The sequence below is a fragment of the Asparagus officinalis genome, chromosome 5 (assembly GCF_001876935.1).
Source record: "Asparagus officinalis chromosome 5, Aspof.V1, whole genome shotgun sequence".
Lineage (NCBI taxonomy): Eukaryota > Viridiplantae > Streptophyta > Magnoliopsida > Asparagales > Asparagaceae > Asparagus > Asparagus officinalis.
The window spans coordinates 100,099,846-100,123,453 of NC_033798.1; the positions used below are offsets into that span (position 1 = coordinate 100,099,846).

Consider the following 23,608-nt stretch of genomic DNA (forward strand, 5'->3'; position numbering starts at 1 on the left):
AAAGCTTGATATATTGTTGCCTCTCTTGAAATTCTTTTGTCAAAGATTTTGTTTTGAATTTTTGCTTTGAATTCATTATATTTCACTTATATGATGATATTTATATGTTTGCGCTCATGGATCATCTATTCGTGCCTTATAATGTATTTTATATGTGGTTTGATCAAGTCCTACAAAGAAATTTTATTTATTGATCAAACATTGTTTTTTGGCTATAAACTTTGATTTATGATTTCATTTGGTTAATTTGTTTTTATTTGAAAACTTTTTGCGTGATTCTCATGTTCTTTCTTTTGATTTCATAAATCTACTTTTATACATATTTTTTATGTTCTTTGATACGAGACATTTTTTTTATATTGACATTTTATATGTGTTCTCATTGTCTTTTTGTATGTGAGTGGTGTTTAGCATATTTTCCATCTATGCTTGCTCACATATGTTTGCCATGATCTTCATTTCATATATTCATGAGGCATTTTGATAGGGGGAGCAATCCCTATATCTTTCTATATGTTATACTCACCTATGCTTATTGATAGGGGGAGCTTTTGCTCTCTTATTCCTTTTGTCCCCTTTTTGATGTTGTCAAAGGGGGAGAAATATTGTGAGTATATGTATATTCTTTCTTGTTTATATGCATGTGAATTATAATTTATATATTCATTTCCTTTCATGCATATATCCTTTTTGTAAATTGTTTGTCATCATCAAAAAGGGGGAGATTGTTGACCTTCTTGTTTTTTATGATGATTTACAAACAATTTACTACTAATGTTGTTTGTCTAGTGTTTGTGCATTCCTATGTATTGTAGACAAACAACGTTGTTGGAGGTTGGATGGATTGCGCTTCAACGAATCATATCCAAAGGAGGTTGGCGGAATGTCAGGTTGAAGCTTATACAATTCAAGTTAAAGATCAAGTTCAAGCTTCATCCGCAAGTATACCAAGTCAAGCTTAATTGAAGATCAAGATTGCTTGGGTAACGTAGTTTTAGATTTTATATTATGTGTGTTATATACTCTAAGCTCAATATCTATACACACACATTTATTGGTTTCTTCGTATACATATATAGTTATATATATATACATAAGTTTTGGTTTCTATGCATATATATAGTTATATATATACATACATGTGTTTTGAGTTTTTACGATTATATATATGAAATTGTGTTTTTGAAAACATTGCATAGAATATGCAATTTTGTGAAAATATTGTATTCTTAGTTTATAGACTTCAATATCAGTTTATACATGTTTTACTAAGTCTACAAAAACATTTCACAAAGTTTCAAAAGTTGGTTTATGTCAAAACATCAAAATTCAAGTATCTCATATTTTCATGTTTTGGACTATTTTGTAAAATGATGATATTTTTCATTTGGGAAGTCCTTTTTGATAACCAGTCATTGTAGCATGTTTATTATCATGTCTACAATCATTCCCCAAAGTTTTACATTTTTTGGAATTTATTTGATATTTTTAAACAGCGTTTTAAAATCAGCAAATCAGCAGTAACTCCGGTCGACCGGACTGGTCGACCGGAAATGTCTCTGGACGTTTCTCAGCTTTGCATATGCCTCTCGGCCGACCGTACCGGTCGACCGAAGCACTGTAGCAGCCGACCGTTGCTACAGTAACAACTAGTTCTGTTTTTTTTTTATTTTAATGTTTTGGGGGTGTTTTTCTTGGTTTTTGGACTTGTTTCATGAGCCTATATATACCCCATGCCCTCATACTTCTAAGGGTACTCAAGAAATATTTTAAATAAGTTTAAAGAGTTTTAAACAAGGGTTTAAGTTTGTTTAGAAGCTTTTAAGCAATTGGGTGTTTGAGTTTGAGAATTCAATTCCACAAGAGCTTGAGGAGATCATCTATTAGAGTTTGAGCAATCAACTATTCTCCCTCCATCTCTTGTCATCTATTGAGAAGTTTTCTAAACTCAATCTAGCTTTATATTTCATATTGTTTGATTATCATTTTATTAAGCTAGTATTCATATTGAGTTTAGATTGATTTTATTTATCTCTTTGTACACACACAACCATTTGAGCTTATTGTATTTACATTCATAGTATAATTAGGTTGTGGGATTGTGTAACTTAGAGAGTGAGCTTATAATTCGTTCTCATTCATTGTAGAGAACAAACACTTTGTATTGAGCCTAATTGTGAGGATTCACTTGTAATACACTTGTACACCGAGAGAAGTGTGTGGCGAGAGTCGGGGATCGTCCTAAGAGGAGTGGCGTCGGTTGATGAACCTGACACGGGCTAGGACCAACACTTAGTGTGTGAGGTGTGATTGCATAGTGATTGTATTGTGAGGTGTAAACGTTGTTCGGGTGAACGTAGAAAACCCGGTTGTGATAGTGGAGATCTCCTCGAGGTGAGGAGCGGAGACGTAGGTCGTGGGGACCGAACTCCGTAATCATATTGTTTGTTTGTGATTGCATTGGCGCACTTACTTTTATGTTTATATCTTATATCGCCTTTGTATATTGCTTGTTGATTATATTGCCCACTATCTAGTTTAGATTGTTTACCCTTGAGTTTATATATCCTTGCACATACATTGCATATATTGCATATATCTCTTTGTTAGGATATATCTTGTTGTTCATATTGCTTATCCTAGCTCATATACATTGTTGTATTTCATACTTGCTAGGATAACTTGTTAATAAGTTTTAATTGGCATAAAATCGGATTAGATTAGCATAAGACCCTAATCACCCCCCCCTTTAGGGTCTAACAGCCTCCTTCCTTCTACCCCACTTTATTTTAATTGCTCACTGTTCTTGCTGCAGGCAAAAGAAGAGCATTTCATAAAGAAAAAGATAAAAGGAAGATTGAAGACTTTGCAGGTTTAACTTTTTCTTCCAGCTGTTACGATTTTTTATGTTCTCTTCGCCTTGCCGTTTGTCTCTCTGTGAAGTTTCTCTTATGTGGACATAAATAGTCGTTTTAATCAGAAATTTGAAGTTGGATTTGGGATATATAAGTATTAATTAACCAAAGATTGTCCTTTCAAAAGAGAATGTAGTTAAGCATATAAATACTGGTCCTGATAATGGGTTTGGATCCTGTTTCGAGTTTGGGTATATTTGAAGTAAAAAGTCAGAACTAGTGGATCCGGATCTGTCAGGCTAATGATATTGGACCTCCATCATTAAGAAACTTGTAAGCTCCTCTAAGATCAAAAACTGCTTTTGTACACTCACTACAACAAAAATTATAACTTGTGATATCTTTTTTTCATCTCGCATCATATTTTTGTGTCGCACAAATGGATCGTGACGCAAGTCATAAGTGAAGGTAGAGCATGTGCAGAGGGGGTCTTTCTACACATTTGAAAACATGTCTTAACTCATGATACATATATTTATGATTATTGTTATTTTATTTTGTATCTAATGACCAAATATGTGTCTTGGTTTATGACATTTTTTGTTTGTGTCCTGCTAAGTTCTCATTACTTCTAGAGAAATTAGTTTTTTGTCCCTTTGTTTTCGGAATATCCCCTAGAAAAAGAACCCAGGATTTATATTTTCTTCACTCCCCTTTGGTTTTTCTCATTCTCCAAAGGGCTTTCTTTCTTAAAAATTATAAAATGAGGACGACTAGTTTATTTTGTATTGTAGTGTTAACATAAAGATTCTTATGACTTGCAGGTGTTTGGTATATTGTGTATGAGAGGAATTTGTGCCTTGACATCTTGGATAACGCGCCACAATGCCTACTCTTCAAAGCATGCCTTCTGTTTGTATGGCAATGTATGCCAGCCTCGATTATTTGAATTTGGAATTGAATGTAGCACTCGTAAACTTATATGCTTGGGTCTGCAATTCTATCCTTTTCTTTTCGTTTATTTCCCTTGTTATGTAATGCTTAGAAGAACATATATTGTTATTAATATAATCGAAAAACTTGGTATGTAAGTGTTGTGTATATTCTTGTTCCAGTACAGGTTGCTTTGACATGTTTGAACATTTTGAGAACGTTTCTTGTCTATGATTTCCACTGGCTTTATTAGAAAATCTTAAATGGGCCATAAATGGGTAAATGGGTAAAATATGCCCGCCCATTTATGACCCGCCCATTTAATGCCCAAACCCACCCGTTTAACACCTATGCAAACTTGAAATTTTTTACCAACGCCCTAATATGACACTCTTGCACTAGTGCCCCCTAGAAACTCACACTGAAAAAGCAGTTTGCATTGTATCCAAGTGGTGTCAATTGTCATGCTTCGATGCTGCCATGTTAAGCAAACATACAATTACAAAGCACTCCCAATTAGGGTAAGAATCCTATCAGATATCGAGACCACCGGCAGAATGTGAGAGCGTTTGATAGAAGTAGAGGAGTTGGTGGAGGGAATTCGAATGCCACACTAATGGGTTCGAATTTCTTGGCCGAAGAATTTCTTGGCCGAAGTATTTTGACGGAAATTAAATTCTGCTGCTTTCATTGCATCTCGGTTTTTGGGTCTTGATCCACGGCCAAAATCCAACCCAAAACCCAAAGATTAACGCCAAACTCCAATCTTAAACACAGACCCAGAGCCCAAAAACTTCACACTTAACTTCTAAGCCCAACCTGACAGTAAAGCTTTAGGGGTAATTAAGTAGAACTGAAAGGTAGAACTAGGATAATTTATAGGGTAAAACTTTATTATAAACTTCACACTTAACTTTATTAGAGTGCTAGCCAATTAGGACTTTAAGTAGCATAAAATTATAAGGTGTTAGTCAATTAGAACTATATTAAAAATGAAATTGGGATGATTGTAAAAAAATATCCCACTTTACACATATTTTTATACAAATGAGAGAGTTTTAGTCTCTCAAATTATCCTAAGTCTTTGACTAGAATTTGGTGGCAAAAAACCATAACTCTATTTTTTTTCCGTAATAATTTTCTTTTCTTCATCATTTTTTCCTCTGATATTTACCTAATCATCATACCATGCAAGTAGATTGGATCCTATCTCTTCCTACTCTTCTCTTTTATATGTTTTTTTTATTGAATTTTTTAATTTTTAAAGTAAAAATACCATATATCTATCTATATTTTATTGAAACATAACTTGTACTATAATAATAATTCAAAAAGAATGTAAAACATTACAAATTATAATAATAATTGTTATTAACAATACCTTATATCTAACGAATAGTTACTCAGGATTATTTAACATTATATTAAAGAATTATTAATTACTAGTAATTAGTTACGCTACGGCCATTTTCTCAAAAAAAAAGTTCTAAAAATTTATATATATTAGTTATATCATTAAAATGCATAAATTATTTACTTCTTAACTATTGAAAATTAAAGTATGTGCCTACTATGTGTAGAAACCAAAATATAATTGTTAATTCTATGATGGATTGACATTTGAAATTTGTTTTATTTTTAATTTTTGGCCTATTTGCATATATAATATGATAATCACATTTTATTACAATTTTATACCCTTATTATCTATTTTATATGAATCCATAACACTAAATTTTGTTTTTATCTTTTAATTGCAGGTTAATGAAGAATAAATCTCAAACTCCATCTCTCAACAAAAACCATTGATTAAATGAAGAAATGAAGCAAAGAAGCCAATTGGAAAATTAATTTCCAATTTATCCAAAAGCCCAAGCATAAGAAGAAGGATTAAAGCCAAGAAATGACAAAGCTCAAAGTTAAAATCAAAATAAATATATGAAGAAATCAAGAAGCCCAAAAGCCCAAGCAAAAGCCCAAATCCAAGCCCAAAAGCCAATGGAAGAGAACTCTGCGGATAGCAACAAGAGAAGGGCAGGCACGATGCCTGCATCGATGGGGGCATCGATGCCCGCATCGATGCCTGTACCGATGCCCGCATCGATGCCCGTATCGATGCCAGCATCACCCATATCGATGCTGGTATCGATACACTGAGCAGTTAGTTACGAATCTAAGGCTAAAATTTATTATTTTGGATAAGATTTCAATCCAATGGCTCTCATTCATTGATGTTTACTATAAATAGGTAGAAGTGAGGGGTTAGAGGTGTGAAATTTTTGTAACTCCTTTTGGAGAGGAGGGCTACTCTTAATTGAGAAGACCTTCTAAATTTGTAACTTTTTGTTACAATAATAATAATAATTTTTTACCACTTTAAATATTTCTTCTCTTTGTTGAGGATGAAGATGGAGATGAAGAATTATTTAGAGGTTTGCATTTCTTTCTTTTTTTATTTCTTTTTATTGCTTATTAGTTTAGATTTATTTCTATGCTTAAGTTAATTTTATTTCTTGTTAAATAGCCAATAGGCTAGAACCCTCTTGCCTTAGATTTATTTCATACTTATAGATTAAATTTCTTTCATGCTTATAGATAGATTTATTTTCTTGTATTTAATTCTTGCAATTTATTTTGTATTTAGATTTTGTAATTTATTTTGTAGTTAGATTTTAATTTCTTGTACTATTCACCTTGAGCGAGAACCTCTTGGGTTAGTTTTTTTTTGTTTTTTATTTTGTTTGATTCGCCTTTAGGCTAGAACCCTCTAGGGAATCACCATTTCTAAAGAAGTTGGTTCAATTTTAGATTACCCATATCTATAATTGAATCCACCATCTTTAATTTCTTGCATTTTCTTTTATTCTTGAAGTTTATTTTGATTTGTTTCTCAATTTTATTCATTCTTCTTTCTTCCTTATGATCACATTTATTTCAAACACATTGATCTACACACTATCACTCTCATTATCTCTCCACAATCACATTCACTCACCATCCCTATTTGTCACGCACACAACATAAGAACCGATTAATATTTTCTCCTACAAAACACCTTCCTCGTGGATCGATAACTCTTTATACTATAACTTGACACGGTTGTGCACTTGCAACATTTTTGGTACATGTTTATGTCGCACCAAGTTTTTGGCGCCGTTGCCGGGGAAGGTGCTTAAGTAGGTTTTAATTATTTTGGTTCTTAACTTGTGTGTTTATTGTGAAGGAACCGCTTGGAGCTTGAAATCTTGGATTGAAGATCAAGAATTTGGAGCATTGCTTTCGGTAATCTTCTTTCTAGTTTTCAATTCCACCCTCTTTAGTTAGCTTCACAATTAGAGACAATTAGGATTTTAAAAATAAATAAATTTGTTGACCATAATAAAATCCATCTTTCACTTGAATATTAACTAACAAGATAATAAACTCAAACAATGTTCCCCCTTCTCATAGTTGTTTGATTGTTAACCCTAATAAAAAAATATAAAGATTTTCTTTTTATCATCATTTTTAGTCGCTTTTAATTTCTAGGGTTGCATTTCATATAGTGTAGGAATTCACCAAAGTGATTGTAGCACTTGATTTTGCACACACTCAAAACATTCTTAAAGGGCAAAACCCCATAATCAAGATAAGGTTTGACACACACTTAAAAATATTTTTAAGGGCAAAACCCCATAATCAAGATAAGGTGAGGGATTTCATCACCCTTTCCTTAGCCCAAAAATCACTAATTCCTCACTACACCACCCAAGCCTAATAAAACTCATTAGACGTTGGCTCCTAAGGATTCGAGCTTAATAAGGAACAAGAAATCCTTAAGTGAACCGGTTTAAGTTTTCTCAGATTAGTTGGTGTCTAAGGCAAGGTTTAGGGGTTGTGTAAAGCGCTCCGCAAGGAAAGAGGTACTTAATTAATCTTTGATCACCCTCTAGTACTATCCTTCTCTGGCTAACTACCTGGGTAAAACTTTAATCTTTTCTTTGTAGGAGTTTTTGGTTAGGAGCTGGTCTAGTTGAGTTAGGCTAAACCCTAGAATTAGAGTTGATTAAAAAGTGATTGCTTTGATTTGTTTTAGTTAGGATTTTTCTTTTTCTTTATCTTCTCATAAAAAAAACTAATTTTTTTCTTTAAAAAAAAATTAATAATAAAAAAAATAAAAAGAAATATTTTGGTGTATGCAACAGTGGATTAGGGATAATACACGTCGATTAATTCGCTTTGAACCAATCATAGAAATGAAGCATCCTAATCCACCCGTTCTTCATGATATGTGCTATCCCATTAGGAATGCAATCCCCTCGTGCATTAGGCTCCCCGAAACAAATGGAATAAATTTTGAGCTTAGACCGCAATACATAAACATGCTTCCCAAATTCCTTGGTAATGAAACAGAAGATGCATATATTTTTATTTCGGAATTTGAGGAAGTATGTATTATGATTAAAATGAGAGAATTAACCGAAGATGCGATTAAGCTTAGATTTATTCCATTTGCTCTTAAGGATAAAGCTAAAAAATAGCTGTACAGCTTACCAACAAAATTCCATCTCAACTTGGGATGAATTTGTCACCGTTTTTCTTAAGAAATTTTTCCCTATTCATAAAACGGTAAAGCTTAGGAACAACATTCAAAACTTTAAAATTATCCCGGGAGAACCTTTTTGGAAGTATTTTGACCGATTTAAAGATCTTCTCATCCAATGTCCTCATCACGGTTTAGAAAAATGGCGATTGTGCCAAATAATTTATGAGGGATTAGATTATTCTGCAAAAACTTCCTTAGAATCAATGTGCCACGTGGATTTTATAAGGAAAAACGCTGATGAAGCTTGGGAGTTCTTAGAGAGTCTTTCTGAAAAAACAATGTAATGGGAACACTGCGATGATAGGGCTTCATCAGTTCCCCAATCTAAGTCTAGTGGTCTTTCCTTAGAGTCAAACATTGCTTCTGAAACGAAGATGGCGACGATTCTACGGAGGTTAGAAGCTTTAGAAATTAAGGAACAAGCTCTAGCTCAAATCAATCATGTTTCTACCTCAGGATGTCATAATTGTCAGTCTCCTACCCACATTTCAGAGGAATGCCCTCTCCTAGGAAACAACAACCTCAGGATGTCATAATTGTCAGTCTCCTACCCACATTTCAGAGGAATGCCCTCTCCTAGGAAACAACAACTCATTAGAACAGATGAACGCTGCATTCCAGCACCCTAGAAATGATCCATTTTCTCCAACCTACAATCCAGGGTGGAGAAATCATCCCAACTTTACATGGAATCAAGGAAATTCTCACAGAACTCAAAACTTCACTCCCGCTTCGACCCAACATTTTTCTAGGGGAAACACAGTTCCTTTCTATTCTCATCCATAATTTCAACAACCCAATCTGCCGTATCAAAATCAGTCTCCTCTTCATCAAGCTGTAATTCAGACTCATCACAATCCTGATCAGGATAAACGTCTCAACATCTTGGAAAGGGGTTTGGAAACCATAATTAAGGCCTCCACTCAAACCACGAATATGTTGACTCAAACGTCTAGCACTCTGAATTCCTTCATGCAATCAACTGGACAAATGCTCAACTCCAACACTCAAGCCATAGCTAGATTAGAATCCCAACTTGGTCAACTAGCTAGTGTCGTGAGTGAAAGAGAGAAAGGAAATTTTCCAAGTCAACCCGTGGTCAACCCTAAGAACACAGGATGCAGTTCATCCTATGAAACCCAAGTGAATGCAATCCATTCACTTCGGTCAGGTAGACAGGTCGATAATCAAGTGAGAACTCCTCCAAGTCAAACTCCTGATCCTGTACAAATTCCTTCTCCTTCTCCTTCTGATGAATCTCTTCAACAATCACTCCCCTCATATGACCAAGAACCTGAACCCGAACCTGAGCCTGCTTTTGATAGATTTAGACCGGTTGCTCCCTTTCCAGATAGACTCAGGTCTAGGAAACACTCTCCTCAGGAGGAGAAAATCCTAGAGACATTCAAGCAGGTTAAGGTCAACATTCCTCTCTTAGATGTAATTGAACAAATTCCATCTTATGCTAAATTTTTAAAAGAATTGTGCACTAAGAAGAGGAGAATAAATGTTCCAAAGAAAGTCTTTTTAGCCGCCAATATCAGTGAAATGCTATCAAATCCCATACCTTTAAAACGTAAAGATCCAGGTTCCCCCATCATTTCATGTATCATTGGGAATACTCACATTAATAAGGCGCTTTTAGACTTAGGGGCCAGTGTCAATTTGCTTCCATATTCAGTCTACCAGCAATTAGGTCTAGGTATATTGCACCCAACCAAATGTACCTTACAGTTGGCTGATAGATCTATCAAGGTCCCTATGGGTGAGTTAGAAGATGTTCTGATTAAGGTTGGAGATTTTATTTTTCCAATAGATTTTGTAGTCTTGGAAAGCCTGTTTCCAATCCCAAAGGACAGACACCTGTCATCTTAGGACGACCCTTCTTAGCCACTTCTAATGCTCTCATTAACTGTAGAACTGATCAAATGAAGCTGTCCTTTGGGAATTTGACTGCTGATCTCAATATTTTTAATCCAGGGGACCAACCAAATAATCAGCCTCTAGAAATAAATTACATTCAGGAAAGATCAGAAGAAGAAGAAGAAGAGTCTGATTTGAGTTTTGAGGAAATCTTTGATGAAGAGTTAGAGTTTTTAGAAGAAGCAGATCAGGTCCTTGAGAATAATAAAACTGTGTTAAACATGTGCTGCTTTGAATTAAATTTTAAAGAACTCTTTCTTGATGAACTTAGATTCTTAGAGAATAATCAACAACTAAATTTTCAGAACTTCACAGAAGAATTGGTTGTTAGAAAACAAAACTTCACAGTACAAGAGTCTAAGTTCATTAAGAAATGTAAAATACATGACACCAATAATACCTACCTTACCTTGTTGCAAGAATTATTGAACACCCCAAAATACCTGGAAATTCACATTATTGATTATATCATTCTGAATTTGTTTAAAATCCGGGGAAGAATTTTCAGCAATAAGGTAGGATTCAATGTAGAACATGAACTCTTCATGTTGAATATTTTATTCTACATTGTTTATTTTGTTTATTTCAGAATAATAAAAAAAATTGATTCTTCTCTTATTTGAGAGTTTCTTGTTCAGTTGTAAAAAAAAGAGAAGAGAAAAAAAAGAAAAAAAGAAAAAAAAGAAACAGAAGAATAAATTTTTGATTTCATCCTCCTCATACCAAAGGTAATTGCAGATTTTTATCAGTCGACCAAATGTAAGTGCTTCACTTCTTATCTGTTTTACTTTATACATCATAGAGTTTGCATTGAGGACAATGCAAAATTTAGGTGTGGGGGTGAGATTAGTTATTTTTTCTCTTTATTTTACATTTTTAGTTACATTTCCCCCTTTTTCTTAAAAAAATTATAAAAATATCGTCACTTGCCAAATTGATAGAGTTATGTAATAATTAATTTATTTGATAAATTTGAAATTTTCTAATCCCTAGTTGGTTATTTACTTAAGTTCACCTTTTATGATAACTCTAAATAAATTTCCTAAGAAATAATTTTCAAAGTAGTATACTTTACTTAAGCCTTAACTTGGACTTTTATTTAAAATAATGAAATTTTTGCATGCCTAGCTTAGAGTTGAAAATAATTTTTCAAAATATATATACATATAAAAAAAATATTTGCAAAAGAAGAGTGCAAAAAATGGGCACCAAAAAGAAAAAGAAAAAAAAAACTCTTGAATTCAAGGTGATTCTATCTTATAAAGCCTAAGCTGACCGAGTAATTAAGCCCAAAGAGTATTTTCATACTTAATGACCTAAGCCCATTTGGGTTGGGATCCATTGGCCCAAAACTCGTTAAATGGTCACTTAGAAAGCCCGTTAAAGTAGAAAAAAATCAACAATGAAGAAAGAGTTAAAAAAATAATAATAATAAATAAAAAATAAATAAAAAAAATTTAAAAAAAAACTAATAAATATTTTATAGTTGTATATATGGTCTTGGAAAATATTTTAAATCAAGCAACTTGAAAATTATTTAAAACAAAGAGTTAGCATGTTCTTTTCAAAACTTTTAAATTAAATTTCTAAGTTTGGTTTGGTTTTGTATTGCTACAATGAGAAGATTTTCTTGAAAATATACCTTAGAGTTATATATAAAAATGTTTTCTTGAGTGATAACTGGCTCCAATTAGATTATCTAAAAGTTATCAAGTGAATTTAGTTATTTACTGACTTCTTTAATTTGGCAAGTTGACCGAATTTTGTGGGTATATTCACTGCAAACCCTCACGAGACTACAACTCGTCCACTAGGGTAACCTAGGGGTTTAAAGGCTTGTTGTATGCGCTAAATACAACCGCGATTCCTGCGAAAGTGAGTTAGGATTTTCTTTTTATTTTCTTTGCTAGAGGACTAGCAAAAGTTTAGGTGTGGGGGTATTTGATAATCACATTTTATTACAATTTTATACCCTCATTAAGAAGGGCAGGCATCGATGCCTGCATCGATGGGGGCATCGATGCCCGCATCGATGCCTGTATCGATGCCAGCGTCGATACCCATATCGATGCTGGTATCGATACACTAGGCAATTAGTTACGAATCTAAGGCTGAAATTTGTTGTTTTTGGATAAGATTTCAATCCAACGACTCTCATTCACTGATGTTTACTATAAATAGGGGTAGAGAGTGAGGGGTTAGAGGTGTGAAAATTTTTGTAACTCCTTTTGGAGAGGAGGGCTATTCTTAATTGAGAAGGCCTACTAAATTTATAACTTTTTGTTACAATTAATAATAATAATTTTTTCACACTTTAAATTTTTCTCTTCTTCTCTTTGTTGGATGATGAAGATGAAGATGAAGATGGAGAATTATTTGAAGGTTTGCATTTCTTTTCTTTTTCTCTTTTATTTCTTTTTTATTGCTTATTAGTTTAGATTTATTTCTATGCTTATAGTTAGATTTTATTTTATTGTTAAATAGCCAAGAGGCTAGAACCCTCTTGCCTTAGATTTATTTCATGCTTATAGATTAGATTTCTTTCATGCTTATAGATTAGATTTATTTTCTTGTATTTAATTCTTGATTTCATGCTTATAGATTAGATTTCTTTCATGCTTATAGATTAGATTTATTTTCTTGTATTTAATTCTTGCAATTTATTTTATAGTTTAGATTTTATAATTTATTTTATAGTTAGATTTTAATTTCTTGCACTATTCACCTTGAGGCTAGAACCCTCTTGGGTTTAGTTTTTCTTTTTGTTTATTTTTATTTTGTTTGATTCGCCTTTAGGCTAGAACCCTCTAGGGAATCACCATTTTCTAAGAAGTGGGTTCAATTTTAGATTACCCATATCTATAATTGAGTCCACCATCTTTAATTTCTTACATTTTCTTTTATTCTTGAATTTTAGTTTTGATTTATTTCTCAATTTTATTCATTCTTCTTTCTTTCCTTATTGATCACATTTATTCTCAAACACATTGATCTACACACTATCACTCTCATTATCTCTCCACAATCACATTCACTCATCACTCCTATTTGTCACGCACACAACATAAGAACCGATTTTATATTTTCTCCTATAAAACACCTTCCTCGTGGGATCGAAAACTCTTTATACTATAACTTGACACGGTTGTGCACTTGCAACATTTTTACATATTTATGCCGCATTAAGTTTTTGGTGCCGTTGCCGGGGAAGGTGCTTAAGTAGGTTTTAATTATTTTGGTTCTTTAACTTGTGTGTTTATTATGAAGGAAACGCTTGGAGCTTGAAGATCGCGGATTAGAGAATTAGGATTTGAAGATTTGCTTTCGGGTAAGTCCTCTTTCTAGTTTTTAATTCCACCCTTTAGCTACTTCTTCACAATTAGAGACAATTAGAACTTAAAAAAAAGAAAGAATTTTATTTTTTTGTTAACCATAATAAAATTCATCCTCCACTTTGACATTTACTAACAAGATAATAAATTCAAACAAATCCCCCCTTCTCATTTGTTTGATTGTTAACCCTAATTAAAAAAAAGATTTTTTTTTCATCCTTTTTAGTTGCTTTTAATTCATAGGGTTGCATTTCATATAGTGTAGGAATTCACCAAGTGATTTGAGCATCTTGATTTGACACACACTTAAAAATATTTTTAAGGGCAAAACCCCATAATCAAGATAAGGTGAGGGATTTCATCACCCTTTCCTTAGCCCAATATTTGTTTGGAAATTTAGTTTTTTAATTTGATTCAAAATTTTGGAATTAAAGTTTATTAAATATATATGATGTATTAAAAGAATTGATTGAAACAACATATTACCAAAGTAACCTCTCTTGTAAATATCAATTTATTTTAAACATGGAAAGGTAGTGTGTATATAGTTCATGCAAATATTAATCAGCCCAAAGGAAGATTAATATTTAAATAAATCATATGCATACCTATGGTGATAAATATAGATAATTATTCGGTTTTACATGTGAACAATAAATCGGTCCAAAGAAAGGTTTATTATTTGACATGTCTTATTGTCCATGTTCGATCACTACACCAAGAGTACCACTTACAAATTAATATTTTTTCTCGAAGACTAAATACTAATGTTGTGCTAGGTATCTTGAGATGAATATTTCCAATTTTGAATTCATAAATTTTAATTTGTTTTCTTATGTGAGCTTATGTATTTTCTTATGTTGTTCTCTGATTCAACTATTAGTTTTGCTTCAAACATCACTACCAACATTAGTTCAATTCCTATGCTAAATGACACCGACTTCAAGTCATGGCAAGAGAACATTATGATAGTTCTCGGAGTCATGGATCTCAATCTTACGTTAAGACTTCCTTCTTCTGCACCTCTTACGAACAAAAGTTCCACTGATGAAAAAAGGGACACACTGATGAAAAAAGGGACATGGAAAGGTAGGAGAAATCAAATTGCATGTGTATGATGATTATGAAGAGGGCCATTTCATAAGCATTCAGGGGCACTATGTCTGAGAAGATAACTACTGCCAAAGAGTTCCTTGAGGATATTGAGAAAATATTTACTAAGAATGAAAAGGCTGAAACTAGTACACTTCTGGCAAATCTTATCTTAATAAGATACAAAGAAAAATAAAACATTACGGAGTACATCATGGAGATGTCTCATACTGCTTCAAAACTAAAAGCACTTAAGCTTGAACTCTATGAGGACTTGCTTGTGCATTTGATTCTTATATCTCTTCCCACACAATTTAGTCAATTCAAAGTAAGCTATAATTGCTAAAAGGAGACTTGATCTCTTAATGAGCTTATCTCACATTGTGTGCAAAAAAAGGAAAGGTTGAAGCAAGAGAAGGCAGAAAATGCTCATTTGGCTAGTACTTCCAAGGACAAAGGGAAGAAAAGAATGAAAAATAAAGAAGCTGCAGAAGCTCAACTACAAAAGAAACAACACAAAACAAATAATGGAGATGAGTGTTTCTTCTATGGGGCTGCGGGACATAAGAAGAAAAATTGTACCAACTATTACTCATAGCGTGCAAAGAAAGGTACACTATTCAATTTTATTTATTTTTAGGTTAATTTATCTTCCGCACCTAGGCACACGTAGTGGTTAGATTCTGCCGCCATATCTAACATCAGTGTGTCTATGCAAGGTTGCCTGAGTTACAGAAAGTCAAGTGATGGTTAAAGATACATCTATGTGGGCGATGGCAAGAAGGTTAAAGTTGAGACAATTAGGACATTTTAGGTTAATGTTAAAGTCCGGTTGTTATTTAGATTTGAAAGAGACTTATGTAGTACCATCATTTAGACGGAATTAAAATATTATTCCTGTAATTGACAAATTTAGTTACTTTTGTTCCTTTGGAAAAGGTAAATTTACTCTTTTTCAGAATTTAATCCGGTTCTTTATCTTATGCTGATAATCTTTATTTTTATTGATATGGTTGCTTCATATCATGAAACCTTGCAATTAAGCACTCGAGGTGTAAAGAGAAAATTGACCAATGAGAATTTTGCTTCGTTATGGCACAAGAGATTAGGTCACATCTCAAAAAAGAGAATTGAGAGACTTGTGTCAAACGCGATTCTAGGTCCCCTTGATTTTACAAACTTTGAAATTTATACTAAATGCATAAAGGGAAAACAAACAAAAATAAGGAGATTTGGTGCCAACAGGGCTATAGACGTCTTAGAACTGATACATACAGATAATTGTGGGTCATTCCCTACAGTTTCTTAGAATAGTCAATAATATTTTATCACGCTCATAGACGATTTTTCGCGTTATGGCTATCTTTATCTCATACATGAAAAGTCCCAATAACTAGACGTGTTCAAAGCTTACAAAGCTGAAGTTGAGAACCAACTCAACAAAAGTATCAAAAGCGTCAGATCTGACCATGGTGGTGAGTACTACAACAGGTATGACGGTTCAGGTGAATAACGTCCGAGACCATTTGCTAAATTCCTAGAGGAGTGTGATATTGTCCCATAATACACCATGCCTGGTTCTCCTACCATGAATGGTGTTGCTGAAAGACGAAACAAAACACTTAAGGATATGGTAAGAAGCATGATTAGTCATTCCAACTTACCTGAATCTCTCTGGAGAGAAGCATTAAAGACTGTAGCTTACATACTCAATAGAGTATCCACAAAAGTGACTGCCAAAATCCCTTATGAACTTTGGACGGGCAAAAAGCTTAATCTAAATTATTTGCACACTTTGGAATGTCCAGTGAGGCTAGGCCTTATAGGCCACATGGAAAGAAACTAGACTCTAGGACTGTCAGCTGCTACTTTGTTGGTTACTTTGAGAGATCCATGATTACAAATTTTATGATCCTACTTCCAAGTTAATATTTGAGATGAGAAACACCCAGTTCTTTGATGAGGTTGAGCTTGCGGTGGGGGGGGGAGATAAGGTTAAGGACTTTGTCTTTGAAGAGGAATGTGTTAATATTCCTATAGCTGCTATTGACATTGATCCGACTTCTATTCCTGACATTGTTCAAGAAACAGATCCAAATCAAGATAATGCTATAGAACCTCTCGTTCTAGAAATTGTTCCAGAAGAACAAACTCTATCACCTCAAGAATCTGTACTATTAAGAAGATCCACCAGAGAAAAGAGAAGTGCAATTCCAAATGATTATATTATATTTCTCCAAGAACATGAGGATAACATCGGTATGGTGGAAGATGATCTAATCAACTTCCGTCAAGTCATGAAAAGTTCTAAATCTCAATAGTGAATTGATGCCATGAATGAGGAAATAAAGTCTATGAAGGCTAATAACGTTTGGGATCTTGTCTCGTTGCTTGAAGGTGCGAAGCCTATTGGTTGTAAATGGATATTTAAAACCAAGAGGGACTTGAAAGGTGATGTTGAGAGGTACAAAGCTTGTCTTGTCACTAAATACTTTACACAAAAAAAAGGCATTGACTATAAAGATTCATTCTCTCCAATTTTATCGAAAGACTCTTTCAGGATAATAATAGCACTTGTGGCACATTTTGATCTTGAGCTACATTAGATGGATGTAAAGACTGTATTTCTCAATGGCGACATTAATGAAACAATTTATATGGTACAGTCGGAAAACTTTGTGTTGAGAGATGCAAATGATTTGTAAATTGAAGAAATCCATCTATGGGCTTAAGTAAGCTTCTCGTCACTGGTATTATAAGTTTCATCAAGTTACCATCTCATTCGGTTTTGAGATGAATATAGTTAATGATTGTGTATACCACAAGTTTAGTAGGAGTAAACATATTTTTCTGGTTTTATATGTCAATGACATATTGCTTGCCAGCAATAATATAGGTTTATTGCACGAAACCAAGAGATTTCTCTTAAAGAAATTTGAGATGAAAGATCTTGAAGACGCCTCTTTTGTATTGAGCATACAGATATATCAGGATTGCTCTCGGGGTATACTTGGATTATCATAAAAGAGCTATATCGAGAAGGTTCTTAAAAGGCTTTACATGCAAAATTATAAACTAGGCGACACCCCTGTGGCTAAGGAAGATAAATTCAGTATCAATCAATGCCCCAAGAATGATTTTCAGATTAAGGAGATGCAGCAGATTCCTTATGAGTCAGCAGTCTAATGTATGCGCAAGTGTGTAAGCGTCCGGATATTGCGTACGTGGTTGGACTATTAGGCAGATACTTAAGTAATCCTGGATTGGATCACTAGTAAGTAGCCAATCGAGTCTTGAGATATTTGTAGAGAACAAAAGAATACATGCTCACGTATCGGAGGTCGGACCAGTTAGAGATCATTGGGTATTCTGACTCCGATTTTACTGGATGCCAAGAAAGCATGAAATCTACTTCAAGCTTTATCTACCTGCTTCCTGGAGGAGCTATCTCTTGGAAGGGTGCTAAACAAATACTCATAGCTTCATCCACTATGGCAGCTGAGTTTATAGCATGCTATGAGACGTCTAATCATGGAACATGGCTGTGAAATTTTATCATTGGGCTGTGAATTATGGGTAGCATTTGAAAGGCCACTTAAATTATTTTGTGATAATAAATCAGTAGTGTTGTATTTCAACAACAACAGGAGCTCGACGAAATTGAAACATATAGACATTAAGTTCCTAGTTGTTAAAGAAAGAGTTCAGAGTGGACTTGTGTCTATAGAGCATATTGGGACAAACTCTATGGTTGCGGATTCGCTGACTAATGGATTACCACCTAAGTTTTTGTTGGGTCTTTTTGTTTTGATGATGATTTATAGACAATTTATATCTAATGTTGTTTGTCTAGTATTTGTGTTTTGTATCTATTCTAGGTAAACAATATGTTGGAGGATGGATGGAATTATGCTTCAACGATCATATCCAAGGGAGGTTGGCGGAATTGTGGTATAAAAGCCTTACAATTCAAGTTAAAGATCCAAGTTCAAGTTTCATCCACAAGTATACCAAGAAGATCTTCGTTGAAGATCACAAGCTTGGGTAATTTAGTTTAGGTTTTATATTATGTGTGTTAAGTACTCTAAGCTCAATCATATACACACATATTTTATTGGTTATATATACACACACACACACACACACACACACACACACACACACACACACACACACACACATGTTTTGGTTTTATAGTTTTCAAGTTCATACAAAAATAATTTTGTGAAAATATTTTTATTAGTTTATAGACTTAAAAATCATAATATACATATTTTATTAAGTCTATAAAATTATTCTGTAAAGTTTCCAAAACATGGTTTAGTCAAAATGACAAAACAAGTATTGTTCTATTTTCATGTTTTGGACTTGTTTTGAAAAATGATGAGTTTTCACTATTGAGAAGTGAAATTCTAAAAAATCTTTTTGTAACATGTTCATTTACATGTTTACAATGATTTCCCAAAGTTTTACATTTTTTAGAATTTATTTGTTATTTTTAAAGGTACTTCAAAAATCAGTTTTACTATTCAAATCAGGCTGATACAGTGTTATCAGTCGACTGATGAATGTGTTTAGTCGACTGAAGAAAATATCTAGAATAACAAAAAATTTCTGTTTTGTTTTGGTCGACTGACCAGTCGACTGATAAGGTCGTCAGTCGACTGATGAGCTAGAAAATACCTCTAACGGTCAGTTCATTAGTTGACTGATGAAGGTCGTCAATCGACTGACGCTGTAACAGCTAGTTTTTCCAGCCTGTTCCAATTTTGGTTTTTTGGCCTTTTTTCCTTATTTTCTCTTGGCTTTGGGATTCCTATAAATACCCCCACATATCCTTGCTTTTATAAATTCAAGAGAATATTTTAAGAAAGTTTAACAAAGGTTTAAAGTTTGGTTTAAGTTTGTTTAAAAAGCTTTTAAGCATTTTTCTAGTTTTGGTTTGTGAAGAGAATTTCACAAGAGCAAGTGGAGATCATCCTTCGGTGTTTGAGCATTCACTCTTCTCCCTCTCTCTTGTTATCTTATAGAGAAGTTTTTCTAAACTCTTATCTAGCTATTTATTTATTTGTTTTTCATTTCCTTAAAGCTAGATTTATTTGAGTTTAGTTTGTTTTATTAAATCTCATTGTTACACACATCCACTTGAGATTTTAATATTTACATACATAGTATAATTTAGGGTGTGATAGATTGTAACCTTGAGTTGTGCTTAATTGAGTTCTCGTCTTGTTTAGAGAACAATCATTTGTTGTGAGCTATTATTGTGAGGTTCACTTTATATTACACTAGTACACCAAGAGGAGTGTGTGGTGAGAGACGTGGTCATCCCAAGTGGAGTGGGGTAGGTGGTAATGCCTAGATAGATATTGTAATTCCTAATATTTGAGGGAGATACGGACTAGAGACCAACACTTGAGGTGGTAGTTAGTGTAGTGATATTGTAAGTGTTGTAAAATTTTCGGTGAACTAGAAAACCGAGTGTGAGGTGTAAACGTTATTCGGGTGAGCGTAGAAAACCCGGTTGTGATAGTGGATTTCTCCCGGGGAGTGGGGAGCTGAGACGTAGGTCGTGGGGATCGAACTCCGTGAACATATTATTGTGTTTGGATTGCTCTTTGTGTCCACTATTTGTTTATATTGTTTCTTTTTTATTTTCCCCTTTGCATATATATATATATCCTTGCATATATCTTATTGAATATCATCATTGTTAGGATATATTTGTTAATTAGTTTTTAATTGGTATTAAATCGGATTAGATTAGCATAAATCCTATTCACCCCCCCTCTAGGGTTCTTTCATAGTTGTATTAGGGTGTTTTCAATTGGTATCAGAGCTTGGTGCTCTTTGATTTAAGGTCTAATCACCTTAAGTTAAAGATCCAAGTTATCTTTTTGTGCTAATCTGATTTTGATTGCATTTGTCTTGCTTGCATATAATTTTAATTATGGATATGCATGGTGCACCTTGTTTAGGCTATGATCCTAGTATTGCTCTTAAATTCAATGTCTTCTCCTATGACCAATGGTGTTCTAGATTTAATATATTTATTAGATCTAAAAATTTCAATTTATGGGAAGTTATTAAAAATGCTTATATTGTACCCACTTCGGAGAAATCCAAGTGGAGTAAAAATGATCATAAGATGTTTACGATGAATAAGCTATTGTTAGAATTTTTGCATAACGCTTTTGATTCATCTTTTTCTAACAAGCCTGCTTCATTTGATAGTACTTACAAATTATGGAAATTCATAGAAGCACATCAAGGGAACTTGGAGGCAATCCAACGAGCTTTGGCGGCTTCCTCTTCAAGTTCTATTGAAGCATCATCATCATGCACACGGTCACTAGGCGATAGGCCTAGTGTGGTAAGCGATTCAGAATCCGATAGTGGTATATCTATTAATGAACTTGCTTGTGCATATGATAGATTAATGCATACCTACACTAAGTTACATAATAATTTTATTAATCTTAAAAGTAAGCATGTTGCATTAAAATCCGATCATGAGGAGCTAGTGTCCAAATTTGATGTCATTGCAAAGGAAAATATCATGCTTAAAGAAAACAATGACTTGTTAAATTTGGAAAATAAAAAATTGACCTCATCCATTTCTAGCTTATCTCATGAAAAAAATAATGCCATATTAGAAGTAGAGAACATAAAAATAATACTACTTCTTTTATAAATGACTATTTATGTTCTACTTCTAATGTTAATGCTAATATGCCTAATGTTGAGTTGAATCTTGTGAATAAACACATTTTATATTTAGATTCAACTTTGAAAACATGAATTAATAATCATAAGAAGCTTGTGGATATGTGTGCCAAGTCTAATGCAAAATCATCCACTCATTATGCACATATATATAACAAAGTTTACAAATGCTCTATTTGTGGCTGAAAAGGACATTTATCTAAATTTTGCTATGATACATACAAACATAAGAATACTAATGCTCATTGTGCATCTCATCAAGTTTCTTCATCACATGTACACACACATGCACAAAAAGTAAATCATAAGCATGCTCATATGTATCAATGAGAGTTTTGTGGTAGATTTGGTCATTTGACCAAATTTTGTTTTGATTTGAGAAAAGTTTCTCGTTTGGAAAATAATTTCCAAGATAAACCTATTTTTGTAAATGAGTCACGTGCACAACCGTTTGGTCAACATAAGCAAATGCTTCCTTTCCATTATACTTATTGCAATCGGAAGGGTCATTTGAGTAATTTTTATTATGACCGTGTTCGTGCACCACATACGCCCAAAAGTGTTCATAACCCTAGGGCTTTGAGCTTGAATGATAGGGGTCATGTTCCTAACCAATCCGGCACTAAGAATGCTTGGGTGCCAAAATCTTTTTAAAACTAAGAATTTTATTATTTATTATTTTCATATCTTGGTTTTGAAAAATGTTTTTGAAATTTTTTGAAAATAATTTTTCTTTGATCAATTCTTTTGTTTTCATGATTATTAGTTTCGATTTTTGTTGAGAGGTTTGTGTTTATATAACCCCCAGATTTATTAGGTGTTTATTTCTCAAATCGTGTTTACCGGGTACTAAACATGTTTATATGTGTTGGAACAAGCTCAAGAGCTTGATTTTGTCGTCTCTCTTGCCATTTTTATATTGGTTTACTTTTTTATGTGAGTTATTTATGATTTATGATCTCTTTTGAATGATTTGTTTTCATTTAAAAACTTTTTTCATGATACTCATGTTCTTCTTTCTTTTGATTTCATAAATCTATTTTTATACATGGTTTTTAGGCTTGTGTTTTGAGACACACTATTTTATAATGACATATCATTATGTGTCATCATTGTATTTTTTGTATATGAGTAGTGTTTAGCATATTTTTCACGTATGCTTGCTCACATATATTTGCCTTGCTTTTATTGCATATACTCCATATGACATTTTGATAGGGGGATCAATCCCTATATTTATTTTATACTCACCGTGCTTATTTGTAGGGTGAGCTTTTGCTCTCTTCATTCTTTTGTTTTCCCCTTTTTGATGTTGTCAAAGGGGAAGAAATATTATGAGTATATTCTTGTTGTTTATATGCATGATAATTATACTTTGTATATTCAATTCCTTTCATGTATATATATCTTTTTGTAAATTGTTTGTCATCATCAAAAAAGGGGAGATTGTTGGGTTCTTTTGTTTTGATGATGATTTATAAATAATTTACATCTAATGTTATTTGTCTAATGTTTGTATTTTGTATCTATTCTAGGCAAACAATATGTTAGAGGATGGATGAAATTGCGGTTCAATGATCATATCCAATGGAGGTTAGTGGAATTGTGATATGAAGCCTTACAATTCTAGTTAAAGATCCAAGTTCAAGCTTCATCCGCAAGTGTACCAAGAAGAGCTTCGTTGAAAATCACAAGCTTGGGTAATTTAGTTTAGGTTTTATATTATGTGTGTTAAGTACTCTAAGCTCAATCATATATATATATATATATATATATATATATATATATATACATGTTTTGGTTTTATGGTTTTCAAGTTTATACAAAAATGATTTTGTGAAAATATTGTTTTATTAGTTTATACACTTAACAATCATAATATACATCTTTTATTAAGTCTATACAATTATTCTGTAAAGTTTTCAAAACATGGTTTAGTCAAAATGACAAAACAAGTGTTCACAAAAAATGATAAGTTATCACTATTGAGAAGTGCAATTCTAAAAAATCTTTTTATAACATGTTCATTTACATGTTTACAATGATTTCCCAAAGTTTTATATTTTTTAGAATTTATTTACTATTTTTAAAGGCACTTCAAAAATTAGTTTTACTATTCAAATCCGGCTGATACAGTGTTATCAGTCGACTGATGAATGTGT

The 23,608-nt window shown here is 33.0% G+C and overlaps 1 long non-coding RNA gene across 1 annotated transcript; it reads left to right on the plus strand.

The window, feature by feature from the left end:
- Positions 2,811–3,946, plus strand: LOC109843159. The gene is made up of 2 exons (XR_002247554.1): positions 2,811–2,872; positions 3,680–3,946. It is a non-coding gene; the product is annotated as an uncharacterized LOC109843159 (long non-coding RNA).